The sequence below is a fragment of the Salvelinus alpinus genome, chromosome 30, assembly GCF_045679555.1.
Source record: "Salvelinus alpinus chromosome 30, SLU_Salpinus.1, whole genome shotgun sequence".
In the NCBI taxonomy this organism is placed as follows: Eukaryota; Metazoa; Chordata; class Actinopteri; order Salmoniformes; family Salmonidae; genus Salvelinus; species Salvelinus alpinus.
This window is the reverse complement of record NC_092115.1, coordinates 17,712,964-17,728,213: the sequence shown is the minus strand read 5'-3', so window position 1 is coordinate 17,728,213 and position 15,250 is coordinate 17,712,964. Positions and strand designations below refer to the sequence as shown.

Sequence of the window (15,250 nt, the reverse complement as noted above, 5' to 3'; positions counted from 1 at the left end):
GCACCCTCACCTGCAGATCTATAAATTACGTCTCCGTAATCTAGCATGGGTAGGATGGTCATCAGAATCATGGTTAGTTTGGCAGCTGGGGTGAAAGAACAATTACGATAGATGAAACCAAGTCTAGATTTCACCTTAGCCTGCAGCTTTGATATGTGCAGAGAGAAGGACAGTGTATCGTCTACCAATACTCCCAAGTACTTGTATGAGGTGACTACCTCAAGCTCTAAACCCTCAGAGGTAGTAAGCACACTGGTGGGGAGAGGGGCATTCTTCTTCCCAAACCACATGACCTTTGTTTTGGAGGTGTTCAGAACACAGTTAAGGGCAGAGAAAGCCAAATTGGTGCACAAAATAAGCTAGTATTTGTTCGACCGAATGGGAAAACAACTGCGTGAGCATTTGACATGAGATCAGGATCAAACGAGCAGATTTTTTTTTAAATGCTCAGTTGTCCAACAGATAGATAACAAACTAAACATGCTAGCTATCTACCTAGCCCTGTTAGCCCAAGCTAACGTTATGGCAACAGTGTTTTCCACAAGTAGATAGATTAGCCAGTCAAATACAAAAAGTAGCCAGCCAGGCATCCCAAAATAACTCTAATTTGGTGGCCTCTAGTACATTCTAATGCATGGCTCATCAACTACACCGAACAACAATATAAACACAACATGTAAAGAGTCGGTCCAATGTTTCATGAGCTGAAATAAAATATCCCAGAAATGTTCCTTATGCACAAAATAATTATTTCTCGCAAATTTTGTGCACCAATTTCTTTACATCCCTGTGAGTGACAACTTCTCCTTTGCCAAGATAATCCATCCACCTGACAGGTGTTGCATATCAAGAAGCTGACTAAACGGCATGATCATAGCACAGGTGCACCTTGTGCTGGGGACAATAAAAAGCCACTCTAAAATGTGCAGTTTTGCCCCACGCAACACAATGCCACACCTGTCTCAAGTTTTGAGGGAGCGTGCAATTGGCAAGCTGACTCCAGGAATGTCCACCAAAGCTTTTGCTAGATAATTGAATGTTCATTTCTCTACCATAAGTCACGTCCAATGTTGTTTTAGATAATTTGGCAGTGCGTCCAACCGGCCTTATAACCGCAGACCACATGTAACCACAAAAGCCCAGGATGACAGCGTGTTCCAGTTCCCGCCAATATCCAGCAACTTCGCACAGCCATTGAAGAGGAGTGGGACAACATTCCACAGGCCGCAATCAACAGCCTGATCAACTCTATTCGAAGGAGATGTGTCGCGCTGCATGAGGCAAATAGTGGTCACACCAGATACTGACTGGTTTTCTGATCCATGCCCCTACCTTTTTTTGTTGTTACAGTATCTGTGACCAACAGATGCATATCTGTATTCCCAGTCATGTGAAATCCATAGATTAGGTCCTAATGAATTCATTTCAATTGACTGATGTCCTTATATGTACTGTAACTCAGGGCTGTTTTTGTGCATGGTCGTGGGTCCGGAACATAATGACAAATCATTTGTAGACTGCAAATTGACACACTGCTCGCTTAACCCCGAAGCCAGCCGCATCAATCTGGCGGAGAAAACATTGTCCATCTGGCTACCGAAGTCAGCTTGCAGGCACCCGGCTTGCCACAACGATTCGCTTGAGTGCGATGGGACAATGAAATCCCGGCCGGCTCAACCCTCTCCTAACCCGGATGACCCTGGGCCAATTGTGCGCCGCCTCAGGCCGTAACACACCCTGGGATGCTTACATTTTTCTCTCTATTATGGTGGGAACACTTGGCAAAATATTTCCAAAATTAAAATCACTTCCTGGTGTTTTTGCAGTGTTTTATGTCCAACAATGTTATTTTTTATAAAAACTTAATATGTCAAAAGTTTGGACACACTTACTCATTCAAGGATTTTTCTTTATTTTTTACTATTTTCTACATTGTAGAATAAAAGTGAAGACATCAAAACTGTGAAATAACACATGGAATCATGTAGTAACCAAAAATGTGTTAAACAAATCAAAATATATGTTAAATTTGAGATTCTTTAAAGTAGCCACCCTTTGCCTTGATGACAGCTTTGCACACTCTTGGCATTGGAGTGTGGAATTTTTTTGTGGTATTTTGTAGAAAGACATGACTTATAAATTACTGAAAATGTATGAATTAAGTGTATTGTCTAGGTCTAGGCCGATATGATCAGGACTATTTTCTAAGTAAGGTGTCAAGTGTCAGTGTGCAGCGGCTAGGACGGAGTCAGGTGCAGGACACAGAACTGAGTAAAAACGTACTTTACTCGAAAATAAAACAACAATAATTTCCACCCTGGGAAAAAACACACCAGCTCACAGAAGTCTTTACCACTTAACTAAGAACAAACACGCACCAAACCATGTGAGAGCCAGAGGGTTAAATAGGGAATAAATTATAACGTAATGGAAACCAGGTGTGTACAATCAAGACAAAACAAATGGAAAAGGAAACGTAGTTCGGTGGAGGCTAGAAAGCCGGTGACTTCGACCGCCGAACGCCGCCCGAACAAGGAGAGGCACCAACTTCGGCGGAAGTCGTGACATAAGGGAACATTTAACCTTTTTAACATTTAACCTGTCTAATTAATCTTGAGATTAAAGAGATTAAAGTCTTATTTACAGTTTAACTGCAAGATATGAATTGCCCCATGATGTTTGTTCTTTATATAAAAAAAAGTAAATAGCCCAAATTATCTTGAAAAATATCTAAAGGTTTTGTTTTTCCAGGTTTCCGCTTTTCCAGGCTACTTTGTAGTTAACATTTAACTGAAAAGGTTTTTGGGAAAGCCTTTCATCTACCAGAAAACTGTTTTCATTAGCAGCATCGGTAACGGATACGCAAAGTAGTAGATGTGAGCACTGCACACACACAGGGAGGTGCATTCCCATTGCCTCTTCAGAAAGTTGCAGGAAGTATGAATCACTGATGCATTATCTTAATGTCTTATGATAAACCTGGGCAAATTAATTAATTTTCTAAACATTTAGTTGATTCCCTACTAAGGTCAAAACATTTTTGAATACTGTTTTAATGCTTTTATTCCACAAGGAACCTATTTATCATATTTAAACCAGAATGAGGCTCTCCACTACCTATTGTTCCTGCAGTGATGATTCACCATCTTCTTTTGATGTTTTAATTCAATGTTTTCACTTATCTGCAGATAATCGCCAAAAAGCCTAGGCCTATCAGTAGCCAATGCAAATCACGGAGCGAAATGAATGGTTCTCTCACCTATGCGATTCGATTGGTTACACTCACTAACTGATGAAAGGAGAGTCACTCACTTTAGCGTCACTGTCTGACAAGCTCCGACATCCTAGGAAAGGAAACCTAGGAAATGATTTGGTTTACTTGTAGCAATGCGATACAATGGACATACACTAAGTATACTAAACATTTGGAACACCTTCTCAATATTGAGATGCCCTCAATACGACCTCAATTCGTCTGGCATGGACTCTACAAGCGGTGGAAATGCGTTCGACAGGGATTCTGGCCGATGTAGACTCCAATGCTTCCCACAGGTGTGTGAAGTTGGCTGGATGTCCTTTAGTTGATGGACCATTCTTGATACACATGGGGAAATGTTGAGTGTGAAAAACCCAAAAGCGTTGCAGTTCTTGACACAAACCGGTGCACCTGGCACCTACTACCATTCTCCGTTCAAAGGCACTTACATATTTTGTCTTGACCATTCACCCTCTGAATGACACACAAACACAATCCATGTCTCAGTTGTCTCAGGGCTTAAAGATCCTTCATTAACTTGTCTCCTCCCCTTCATCTACAATGATTGAAATGGATTTAACAAGTTACATCAATAAGGGATCATAGCTTTCAACTGGATTCACCTGGTCAGTCTGTCATGGAATGAGCAGGTGTTCTTAATGTTTCGTATACTCAGTGTATAACCCCGTTTCATGATTTATGAATGACAAAGGGATTTAGGGATCGACTTTATTCAGTCAGTTCGACACCATTTATAAACTAGTCAACACTTGCTGTTCAGTTGTCAATCAACGCACAGTAAATATCTTAGGCCTACTTGGCGCCACGACTCTGCGTAGCTGGCTATGTGATAAATGATTGTGTCAGAAAACAATAATTAGGCTATTGGATTTAGACTCATCGTTACTACTTACATTACATTTGACGTGCAAATTCACGAGCATCATGCTCTTTCTCCCTCTGCCGTGTAAAGAAATATAATGACAATATGTTTATGTCTCCGCCCAAACAATGGGAGTCGTTGTCCCAAAGGTGGGAAGGCAGTTTAGGTACAACATAAGCCCATACAAACGCATTAGGCTTATTTTGGACAGATTTTGGCGAGAGTGAAACCTCTCACTTTGCCTCTTCCTCTCTGCTGCGTTTCCCTGTCATCGCTCGCTTTGTAAAAGATCACTAGAAGATGCATATCGTTCAACCTAGCGGGAGAGGGCTCAACGAACTAGCGAATTGAAACTTTTAAATTAAAAGTAGTCTAGTTAATATGAAGTGGGAAATGTAGCTGCCTGAAAATGAGTGTGTAACCGGCTTATTAGCCAACAACTGGCGCTAATGGAAAACACTGTGAACAACTAGCTAGCTTCATCTGGCTAGTGTGGCTTGACTGGACCGGGTCCGACTATCATCAACCAAATACAAAAACAGTTTTATAAATTAGGGGTATTTGAGATGATGACACCTCGTTACATAATTAGCTAGCTAACTATAGCTACTGAAACAGATGATATCGTTTTGCCATATTTTGGGGGGAGAACATTGTTTGCATCCATAGCTAGCTTTGTTTCTGACCATGTAACGGCAGTCTATTTCGTCTTCCTCATCGGACGAGGAGAGGCGAGAAGGTTCGGAGGACCAATGTACAGCGTGGTAAGTTTCCATGATTTAATAACATGAAAACAACATACAATTACAAAATAACAAAACAAACTAACCGTCACAGTCCCGTGTGGCACAAACACTGACACAGAAAACAACCACCCACAAAATCCCAACACAAAACAAGCCACCTATATATGATTCTCAATCAGGGACAACGATTGACAGCTGCCTCTGATTGAGAACCATATTAGGCTGAACACAGAAACAGACAAACTAGACACACAACATAGAATGCCCACCCAGCTCACGTCCTGACCAACACTAAAACAAGCAAAACACATAAGCACTATGGTCAGGACGTGACAGACCAGCACTGTCCCAGAGTTTGGGGAAGTGCGTGTCTGACTAGCACTGTCCCAGAGCTTGCAGCGGCAGGCAAGACAAAACATTAACAGCATCATAGCATAGGTATCGATGAATCGTTGTGACATATGAAATAGGAGTGATAGTGTAATCAATGTGTAATGACTAGGTACAAAATTGTTGAACATGTTAAATTATTATGTGCATTCATATTCAGGTCCTGATTGGTCAACAAGCTTATTTGACGCGTCAAATAGTGTTATTTGACATGTATCTTTTTTTGACACACAAAGACTCAAATTATGTTCCATAGAAAAGTACTACTGCTATCTTGTTTCAAAACTATGAATCTTGGCTGCTCCAACTGTATTCACAAGTATAAAAACCTCACCATATGCAGTACTGTATGCTACTGAAAATGGCTTGTAATGAGTTGGTATGAACAGTCTATTTATATGTATTGGTAATGTAATTAAATGTACTTCTACTTACGACAGACTTTGAGATGTGTTCATGTCATTTGTCCCCGTGGAATGAAATCAGTCCGCGATGTACCTAGCCATGTGTTAAAAAAGCAACCGTCTTCACACGAGAGAACAGATTGGCAATCTTGTCACAATGTCAAAGGTCTCCCTCCTGTGATTTCCAATGACTGCTAAATAAATCTCAAGCTCTAATTGCAAACACCCTTATAATTCAATGCTTAAAGTACTCCGATACTGCCTGGGGACTCCACATAAGCATTATTTTCAACAAATGAAACATTTAAATTTTTTCCAGCGTGTAGCCAATCTTGGCGTTCCCCTACAGACAAATGAATCCCTCCGAGAGGGAAAGGCTGAATGGTGACTATAAAACTCGTTTGTTCCCCTAATAATTAGGAATGACTAAGAACACCTCCCCCCAAACCCCTCCATCACCACTTCTGTTATTGCGATGATGACGTTTCCATGGCGACCCATTCCCCTCTTCTCATTTCCACCTCCTTTCACCTGAACGCCTCACAGAGTGCCCCGTGTTCGCTTAGAGTCATGTGCTTGATATCGTCAAAGTTGTTCCCCAACTTCACACAGCTCTGGAGAAAGAGAGGGGTGAGTGCGAGGGAGAGAGAGAGAAAGAGAGAGAGAGAGAGAGAGGAAAAGAGAGAGAGATAGAGAGATATATTAGATACTGTAGATGACGAGTCCATACCAAGAAACAGAGGCAGAAGAAATACTATAAAATCTGAACGCATTGCGTACTTATTCATTATAATGTACCATAGCAATGGAATGCGGTTTTATATATGACCTTTTAGGATGAGTACACCAATGAGTAATGCACTATAGCCAAAGATACAGGCCTCTTATAAATTCCTGTTTCAAATAAGGATGATTAATTTGAGCTATTTAACACGTTAACGCGACACGGTTTACATTATATGAAGGGAATCTATAGGGATCCGTTTTATAACGTCGACAAAGTTCACCATAAGCTGTTTCCTTTATTTAATAACCTAATACAGTTCAGGCCTATACACTGTTCACTGACTTAATCCTCTTAATGATGCACAATGGGAGAGTAAATACAGCCAGCACAGTAGGCCCATTTTAGATTAAAGAGAAGGGAGGTATTTGGGAAGGGAGTGGAGAGTGGAGGGGAGTTGGATAGGGAGTGGGGTGGGAGACTTTATAAAGCTAATGCATATATAATTGTATTTCACCTGCCTCCACCATCAAACACACCTTGGGGCACTTTGATAATTGATATGTACTTTTAAATGCCGATATAAAAAAATCCCTATCTCACATTTGGTATGTAATAAATTCAAATCTAAACCTGCCTCACCTAAAGCCCATTCTTGTGGGAAGCTGCTATAGACCACCAAGTACTAACAATCAGTATCTGGATAATGTGTGATATGCTTGATAATGTGCATTTGGAAAGTACTTTTTCCACATTTTGTTACGTTACAGTCTTGTTCTAAAATGTATAAAATCGTTTTTTCCCCTCATCAATCTACACACAATACCCCATAATGAGAAATGAAAAACAGGTTTGTAGACATTTTTACAAATGTATTCCAAAAAAACCTAAAAAATATCACATTTACATAAGTATTCAGACCATTTCTTCTGAATACTTATGCTGCCAAAGGTGTTGAAGCACCTGAAGTCTTCTTGCATATGAGGCTACAAGTGAGGGCACACCTGTATTTGGGGAGTTTCTCCCATTCTTCTCTGTAGATCCTCTCAAGCTCTGTCAGGTTGGATGGGGAGCGTCACTGCACAGCTATTTTCAGGTCTCTCCAGAAATGTTTGATCGGGAACAAGTCTCGGCTCTGGCTGGGCCACTGAAGGACATTCAGAGACTTGTTCCGAAGCCACTCCTGCATTGTCTTGGCTGTGTGCTTGTCTTATTGGAAGGTGAACCTTCGCCCCAGTCTCAGGTCCTGAGCACTCTGGAGCAGGTTTTCATCAAAGATCTCTCTGTACTTTGCTCCGTTCATCTTTCCCTCGATCCTGACTAGTCTCCCAGTCCCTGCCGCTGAAAAACATCCCCACAGCATGATGCTGCCACCACCATGCTTCACCGTAGGGATGGTGCCAGGTTTCCTCCAGACAGGACACCTGGCATTCAGCTCAAAGAGTTCAATCTAGGTATCATCAGACCAGGGAATGGTGTTTCTCATGGTCCGAGAGTCCTTTAGATGCCTTTTGGCAAACTCCAAGCGGGCTATCATGTGCCTTCTACATAGGAGTTGCTTCCGTCTGGCCACTCTACCATAAAGGCCTGATTGGTGGAGTATTGCAGAGATGGTTGTCCTTCTGGAAGAAGGAAGAAGAAGAACACTGGAGGTCTGTCAGAGTGACCATGGAAAAAGTACCCAATTGTCATACTTGAGTAAAATTGAAAGTCACCCAACACACAGACATCAATTACATTTACATTACATTTAAGTCATTTAGCAGACGCTCTTATCCAGAGCGACTTACAAATTGGAAAGTTCACACATATTCATCCTGGTCCCCCCGTGGGGAATGAACCCACAACCCTGGCGTTGCAAGCGCCATGCTCTACCAACTGAGCCACACGGGACCGTTTAGTGAGTCTGCCAAATCGGAGGCATTAGGGATGACCAGGAATGTTCTCTTGATAAGTGTGTGAATTAGACAATTTTCCTGTCCTGCTAAGCATTCAAAATGTAACTAGTACTTTTGGGTGTCAAGGAAAATGTAAGGAGTAAAAGGTACATTATTTTCATTAGGAATGTAGTGAAGTAAAAGTAAAAGTTGTCAACAATATAAGTAGTAAAGTAAAGTACAGATACTCCAAAAAACGACTTAAGTAGTACTTTAAAGTATTTTTAATTAAGTACTTTCCACCACTGCCATCGGGTTCTTGGTCACCTCCCTGACCAAGGCCCTTCTCCCCAATTGCTTAGTTTGGCCAGCGGCCAAATTAATACAAATTTAAAAATGAAAAGCTGAAATGTTTTGAGTCCATAAGTATTCAACCCCTTTGATATGGCAAGCCTAAATACATTCAGGAGTAAAAAGTATTTTAGGAAGTCTCATAATAAGTTGCATGTGCTCAATCTGTGTGCAATAATAGATTTGAACATGATTTTTGAATAACTACCTCATCTTTGCACTCCACACATACAATTATCTGTAAGGTCCCTCAGTCGACCAGTGAATTTCAAACACAGATTCAACCACAAAGACCTGGGAGGTTTTTCAATGTCTCGCAAAGAAGGGCACCTATTGGAAGATGGGTAAAAAAACAGACACTGAATATCCTTTTGAGCCTGGTGAAGTTATAAATTACAATTTGGATGGTGTATCAATACACCCAGTCACTACAAAGATACAGGTGTCCGTCCTAACTCAGTTGCCGGAGAGGAAGGAACCGCTCAGGGATTGCACCATGAGGCCAATGGTGACTTAAAAACAGTTACAGTGTTTAATGGCTGTAATAGCAAAAAACTGAGGATGGATCAACAACATTGTAGTTAGTCCACAGTAGTAACCTAAATGACAGATTGACAAGAAGGAAGCCTGTACAGAATAAAAATCTATTAAAACATGCATCCTGTTTACAACAAGGCACAAAGTAATACTGCAAAATAAATTTGGCAAAGCAATTCACTTTTATGTTTGGGGCAAATCCAATACAACTCATTACTGAGTAGCGCTCTCCATATGTTGAAGCATAGCGGTGGCTACATCATTGTCACGACTTCCGCCGAAGTCGGCTCCTCTCCTTGTTCGGGCGGCGTTCGGCGATCGAAGTCACCAGCTTTCTAGCCATCGCCGCTCCATTTTTCATATATCCATTTGTCTTGTCTTGTTTTCATACACACCTGGTTTTCATTTCCCCAATCAATCGACTTGTATTTAACCCTCTGTTTCCCATCATGTTTTGTGTGTAATTGTCTTCATGTCAAGTGATGTTCGTTAAGCGCTTTTACTTTATTGTTCCGTTTTTTGAGCGCGTTTGTTTTGTTGTGCTCCCGGTTTGTAACTATAATAAAGTGCGCATTATTCAATATTACTCTGCTCTCCTGCACCTGACTTCGCCTTCATACACACCTTGACAATCATGTTATGGCTATGCTTGTAATCGTTTAGGACTGGGGAGTTTTTCAGGATAAAAGGAATGGAATGGAGCTAAGCATAGGCAAAATCCTAGAGGAAAACTTTCAATCCTGCTTTCCATCAGACACTTGGAGATGAGTTCACCTTTCAGCAGTACAATAACCTAAAACACAGGGCCAAATGGTAAGCACCAAGCAGACCGTGAGAGTAGCCAGCTAGCGATAGTGTCTGAGGTTTAGGGCAGGGTACTGGGCGGAGGCCAGCTAGTGGTGACTGTTTAACAGTCTGATGGCCTGGAGATTGAAGCTGTTTATGAGTCTCTCGGTCCCTGGTTTGATGCACCTGTACTGTCCGCCTTCTGGATGATAGGGGGTGAACAGGTCGTGGCTTGGGTGGCTGAGGTCCTTAATGAACTTCTTGGCCTTCCTGTGACACCGGGTTCTGTAGATGTCCTGGAGGGCAGGCAGTGTGCACCCGCTTATGTGTTGGGCCGACCACAACACCCTCCGCAGAGCCCTGCAGTTGTGGATGGTGCATTTGCCGTACCAGACGGCGATACAGCCTGACAGGATGCTCGCAATGGTGCCTCTGTAGAAGTTTGTGAGGTTCCTGAGGTTGAAGAGGCGCTGTTGCGCCTGCTACACCACAGTCGGTGTGAATGGACCATTTCAGGTCATCAGTGATATGCACAGGGAGGAACTTTAAGCTTTTGACCTTCGCCACTGCTGCCCCGTCGATATGGGTGGGGGCATGCTCTCACTGCTGTCTCCTGTAGTCCACGATCAGCTCCTTTGTTTTGTTGATGTTAAGGGAAAGGTTATTTTCCTGGCACCACTCCACCAAGGCACTCACCTCCTCCTTGTAGGCTATCAGGCCTACCCCTGTTGTGTCGTCTGGAAGCTTGATGATTGAGTTGGAGACATGCGTGGCCACGCAGTCATCGGTGAACAGGGAGTACAAAAGGGGGCTGAGCATGCACCCCTGTGGGGCTCCCTTGTTTAGGATCAGCGTGGCGGAGATGTTGCTGCCTACCTTCACCACTTGGGTTCGGCCCGTTAGGAAGTCCAGGACCCAGCTGGACAGGGAGGGATTCAGACCCAGGGCCCTGAGCTTAGTGATGAGCTTGGTGGGTACTATGGTGTTGAAGGCTGAGCTGTCGTCGATGAACAGCATTCTTACAGGTAGGTATTCCTCTTGTCCAGGTGGGATAGGGCAGTGTGCAGTGCAATGGCGATTCCATTGTCCGTGGATCTGTTGGGGCTGAATGCAACCTGTAGTGGGTCTAGGGTATCAGGTAAGATGGAGGTGATATGGTCCTTAACTCGCCTCTCAAAGCACTTCATGATGACAGAAGTGAGTGCTATGGAGTGATAGTAATTTAGTTCAGTTTCCTTCGCTTTTTTGGGTACAAGAACGATGGTGGATATCTTGAAGCAAGTGGGGACAACAAACTGGGACACTGAGAGATTGAATCTGTCCGTAAACACTATAGCCAGCTGGTCTGCGCATGCTCTGGGTACTCAGCTTGGGATGCTGTCTGGGCCGGCAGCCTTGCGAGGGTTACCATTAAAGGCTGCATTAACAGTACTTAAATTGTGCTGATTATATTAAAAGCGGGCATGTTTGTGCTTTATGATGAACTAATAATAACGTGTATGGAAAAATCAACACAAAAAACCTCCATGTGTTCCCGTTCTGGCAGATCCTTGCTCTCGCTCCCTCATTCCCTTCCCTCAGGGTACTCAGATTAGTCTACATATTGTAATCAGCTGTATTTGTCTCCTTCTAACATGAATTGTTGAGGGGATAGGATGTCTATCATCCAGCCTCCATCTCCCTAGGTACAATGAGGGGGGCAGGGGGGTGATAATACTTATCCTGGGGGGTCCTGCTATTGCTAAGCTATCCTACAGCAGGTTCTTCCTCTTCCCATGTGCATTACACTTCCTCCCCCCATCAACCTTTCCCTCTGACCTCTTAGACAGCACAATGAGTACACTGAGAGTCAGCCTTATTAGACGAAGCCCTTACAAAACCAACACCTCAGTGACATTTCAGCCGGGGTTACGAAGAGGCACAAGCTTTCATTAAGAAACATTGCCAATGCCAATTTAGGGTGTTGAGAGGGAATCACAGTGGACAGTTGAAAAGTCCTTTATGATTTAGGACCTGCATCTGGAAAGTCTTCCGACATGTTAGCCAAGCTCATTTGCGCTATACAATGCAACATAATTACAATTCCAATTACAACCGCCCGCCACGGTCGCCACAGGGATAACCATTGACATTTTCACTCGAAATTACCAGTTGCATTTATATTCTGCAAAGGATTTGTCTAATCCAACATCTAGGGACTCTATTATTATTAATTAGACAAAATGCTTAGTGTTGGGAATTGCCGACATAATTTAAGCAGCTTATTAATATACAGTCTCTGGTAACAAGATTTTTTTGTATAGTAGAACACTCGCCACATGGTGCGGTGGGACGGGGGGCATTAAAAATGTGCATTTGAATATGGTTAGAAGCCTCTGAAGCTGGATCTATGAGTCGATAACCAGAGGAAATGTGCAATATTAAACACATTTAGGGAAGCATCTGCTGGGCCTGGTCTTTCTGATTCATGTCCCATTGAAGCTGATACTGTTGATCGGTACTCCAAAAGGTTTCAATGAGGAACGGAATTGTGACATTTTGAATGATTGTGATATAAACGTAACTACAGCATCGGATCAGATTTTTTTTCTCACTAAGTGATCTCTCCAGGGAAAACTCAGGGCCCTAGTTATTTTGCCTGGGTCTAGAGTTTTCCTGGGGTTGTCATTGGGTCAGGAAAAAATTCTGGCCATAGAGATGAACATAATGATGAGTATAATGAAAAATGGGAAAGAGGGTACACATGACGGACTTCCATCACAGCTCTTCTCTGGGTTTCTATTCCAGCGTTTCTTCTCGATCTTCTTCGCGGCCGTTGAGTGGATGGCAGCGTGGGTCTACCCCCTCGGGTTCAGGGACAGGATACTATAAGGCAACTGTCACGCCTGCTCCTGCTCTTCTGGCTCCAGGCTGCCCTGCATTACGCACTCCTGCCACCATCATTTACACATACCTGCCTTCCCTCGTCACGCGCTTCAACGATATTGGATTCACCTGGACTCACTCAATCACCTGTTTATTACCTCCCCTATATTTGTCAGTTCCCCAGCTCTGTTCCCCGCTGCTGCATTGTTTGTCATATGTGCGTGTTACCCGTGCGCTGACGCTGTTCTTGTCTTGTTCTATGTCTGTTCCCGAATAAATGTCTGACTACCCGTACCTGCTTCTCCTGTCCGGCGTCGGCTCTTACAGGCACATTGAACATAGCTCATCAACGCAGTGCAGCCTTATTGAACTAATACACTATCACAGCTTATTGTGAACTAGACAACGTTGTTGCAACACCACAGAGGTCTCAGTATTGAGTGGGTTTGAGAGTAGTACAGAGAAGCAAATAAGAGAGGGCATTGAGGCACATACAGTAGGAATTGTTTTATGAAGAATTATCAATGGTAGGATGGAATTTTTATGTGTTTTAATATAGCATATGTTTTTCTTTTGGCTACATGTTTATGGAGAGAAAAATATATTTCTACACTCTGGAAATAATCATAAAGTCAATCATTTTATAAATGTTCACAGTGAAATGAAATGTGTAACTCTAATGAGAGAAAATGTCTAATTGTGGCAAAACACCATCGGATTGTGACAACAACCTATGTTAATCATACAACACATTAATGTAATTCCTTTTTTATGACTAACGTCAAGAAAGAAAGTACCACCTAGGCCTAGTTTAGATAAGGAGGGAAATGCACTGTGAAAACAGAGACACATTGAGGCTGAATAGATTCTGATACTGCATTTCCTCCAGCTCTGACACACAGCGTCCATTGATTCAAGTTGCCAGTCAAATTATCATGGTACGTTCAAGTCTTTCAAGACTGGCACAAATGTAAAGTAGGGTCCTCTGTTCTGATGGCAAACACAATTAGCAACCAGTGCTAAATGAGGGAAAGGAGGGAAGGGGGGGTGGGCCTGAAGAAAAAAGGAAACAGCCATTACCGGCACACTAATACTAATTTAATGCTCTTCGCAGTGTAAAGGGAAACCATGTCTGTATTCATTTCAGTGCACACGGAGAGCACGATCAGACAAAGGGCAGAACAGAAGGACAAGCACAAATTGAAATGAGCCTCCCTTTGGTCCTGGTCCCAAACTGGGACTTGAAGGCAGCGTGTGAGGTTGGTGCCAGACAGATAATAGTAATTGAAACGCTTGATAACACACAAAGCAACCAGATCCAAGATGTGAGTGCAGGCTGCTGTCATTCAACTGGCAAAGTTGAGGTATTTATAATAAATAAATAAAAATTGTATTAGATAATGTATATAGTATTATTGAAGGCACTCGTTAAATCCACTTCAGTCAGTGACGCGTTAAAGACGGATTGTGACGATTGAGACATGGATTGTGTATTTGTGCCATTCAGAGGGTGAATGCGCAAGACAAAATATTTAAGTGCCTTTGATCGGATTATAGTAGTAGGTGCAAGGCACACACGTTTTTGTCAAGAACTGCAACGCTAGTGGGTTTTTCACGCTCAACAGTTTCCAGTGTGAATCAAGAATGGTCCACTACCCAAAGGACATCCAGCCAACTTGACACAACTGTGGGAAGCACCGGAGTCAACATGGGCCAACATCCCTGTGGAACGCTTTCGATACCTTGTAGAGTCCATGCCCCGATGAATTGAGGCTGTTCTAAGGGCAAAAGGGGATATGCAATGCAATATTAAGAATTATATGTGACTCGTTTCAGGAAACTAGGCGTATGTCGCACGTCACTACCTCCCAGAAGAGCCATTTGAACAGAAATGCCTTCTGGAACATGTGAACTTTCATGTGCCTTAATTACAAACTTGTATGCCATCTGTAAATATGAATAAAATTGTTAAATTATGAGCCTAGTTGATTTAGCCACAGAAAAAGACAGCAACCGTCCCGCTAGCCATGATTGGCTGCGATAATGGATTGGCTGGATATGCCGAGATATGAGTTGGGATTGGTCTGCCATGTAGCACGCTTGTATCTATAACATGAGCATGTCAGTATGTGTAGGTAATACTTTCTAACGCAGCTTTTTTTGAAAGATATCACATAGTAGAAGTGCATAAGTGTTGCTCTCCACTTTCTGAAGGACCAAGATTGGAGTATGGTAGCTAAAGTGATGAAGAAAATTCTGGCGTTTGATTGCAAATATGCAAGTCGAAAAGAGAACAAACAGTAAGCTGTTGTATAAAACACCTGTCTCCGGATTACATCTTCAAACTAAGGGCAACCATGGCATCCGTGACAGAGAGGGAGAAGCGTCCATCCATGTATATGACTTCCGGCGCCGACAGAGATGGCCGCCT

The 15,250-nt window shown here is 42.7% G+C and overlaps 1 pseudogene; it reads right to left on the bottom strand.

Moving 5' to 3' along the window:
• Positions 1–14,575, bottom strand: part of LOC139559580 (dihydropyrimidine dehydrogenase [NADP(+)]-like) — a 151,650-nt pseudogene extending 137,075 nt beyond the window's left edge.
• Positions 14,576–15,250: the final 675 nt, after the last annotated feature.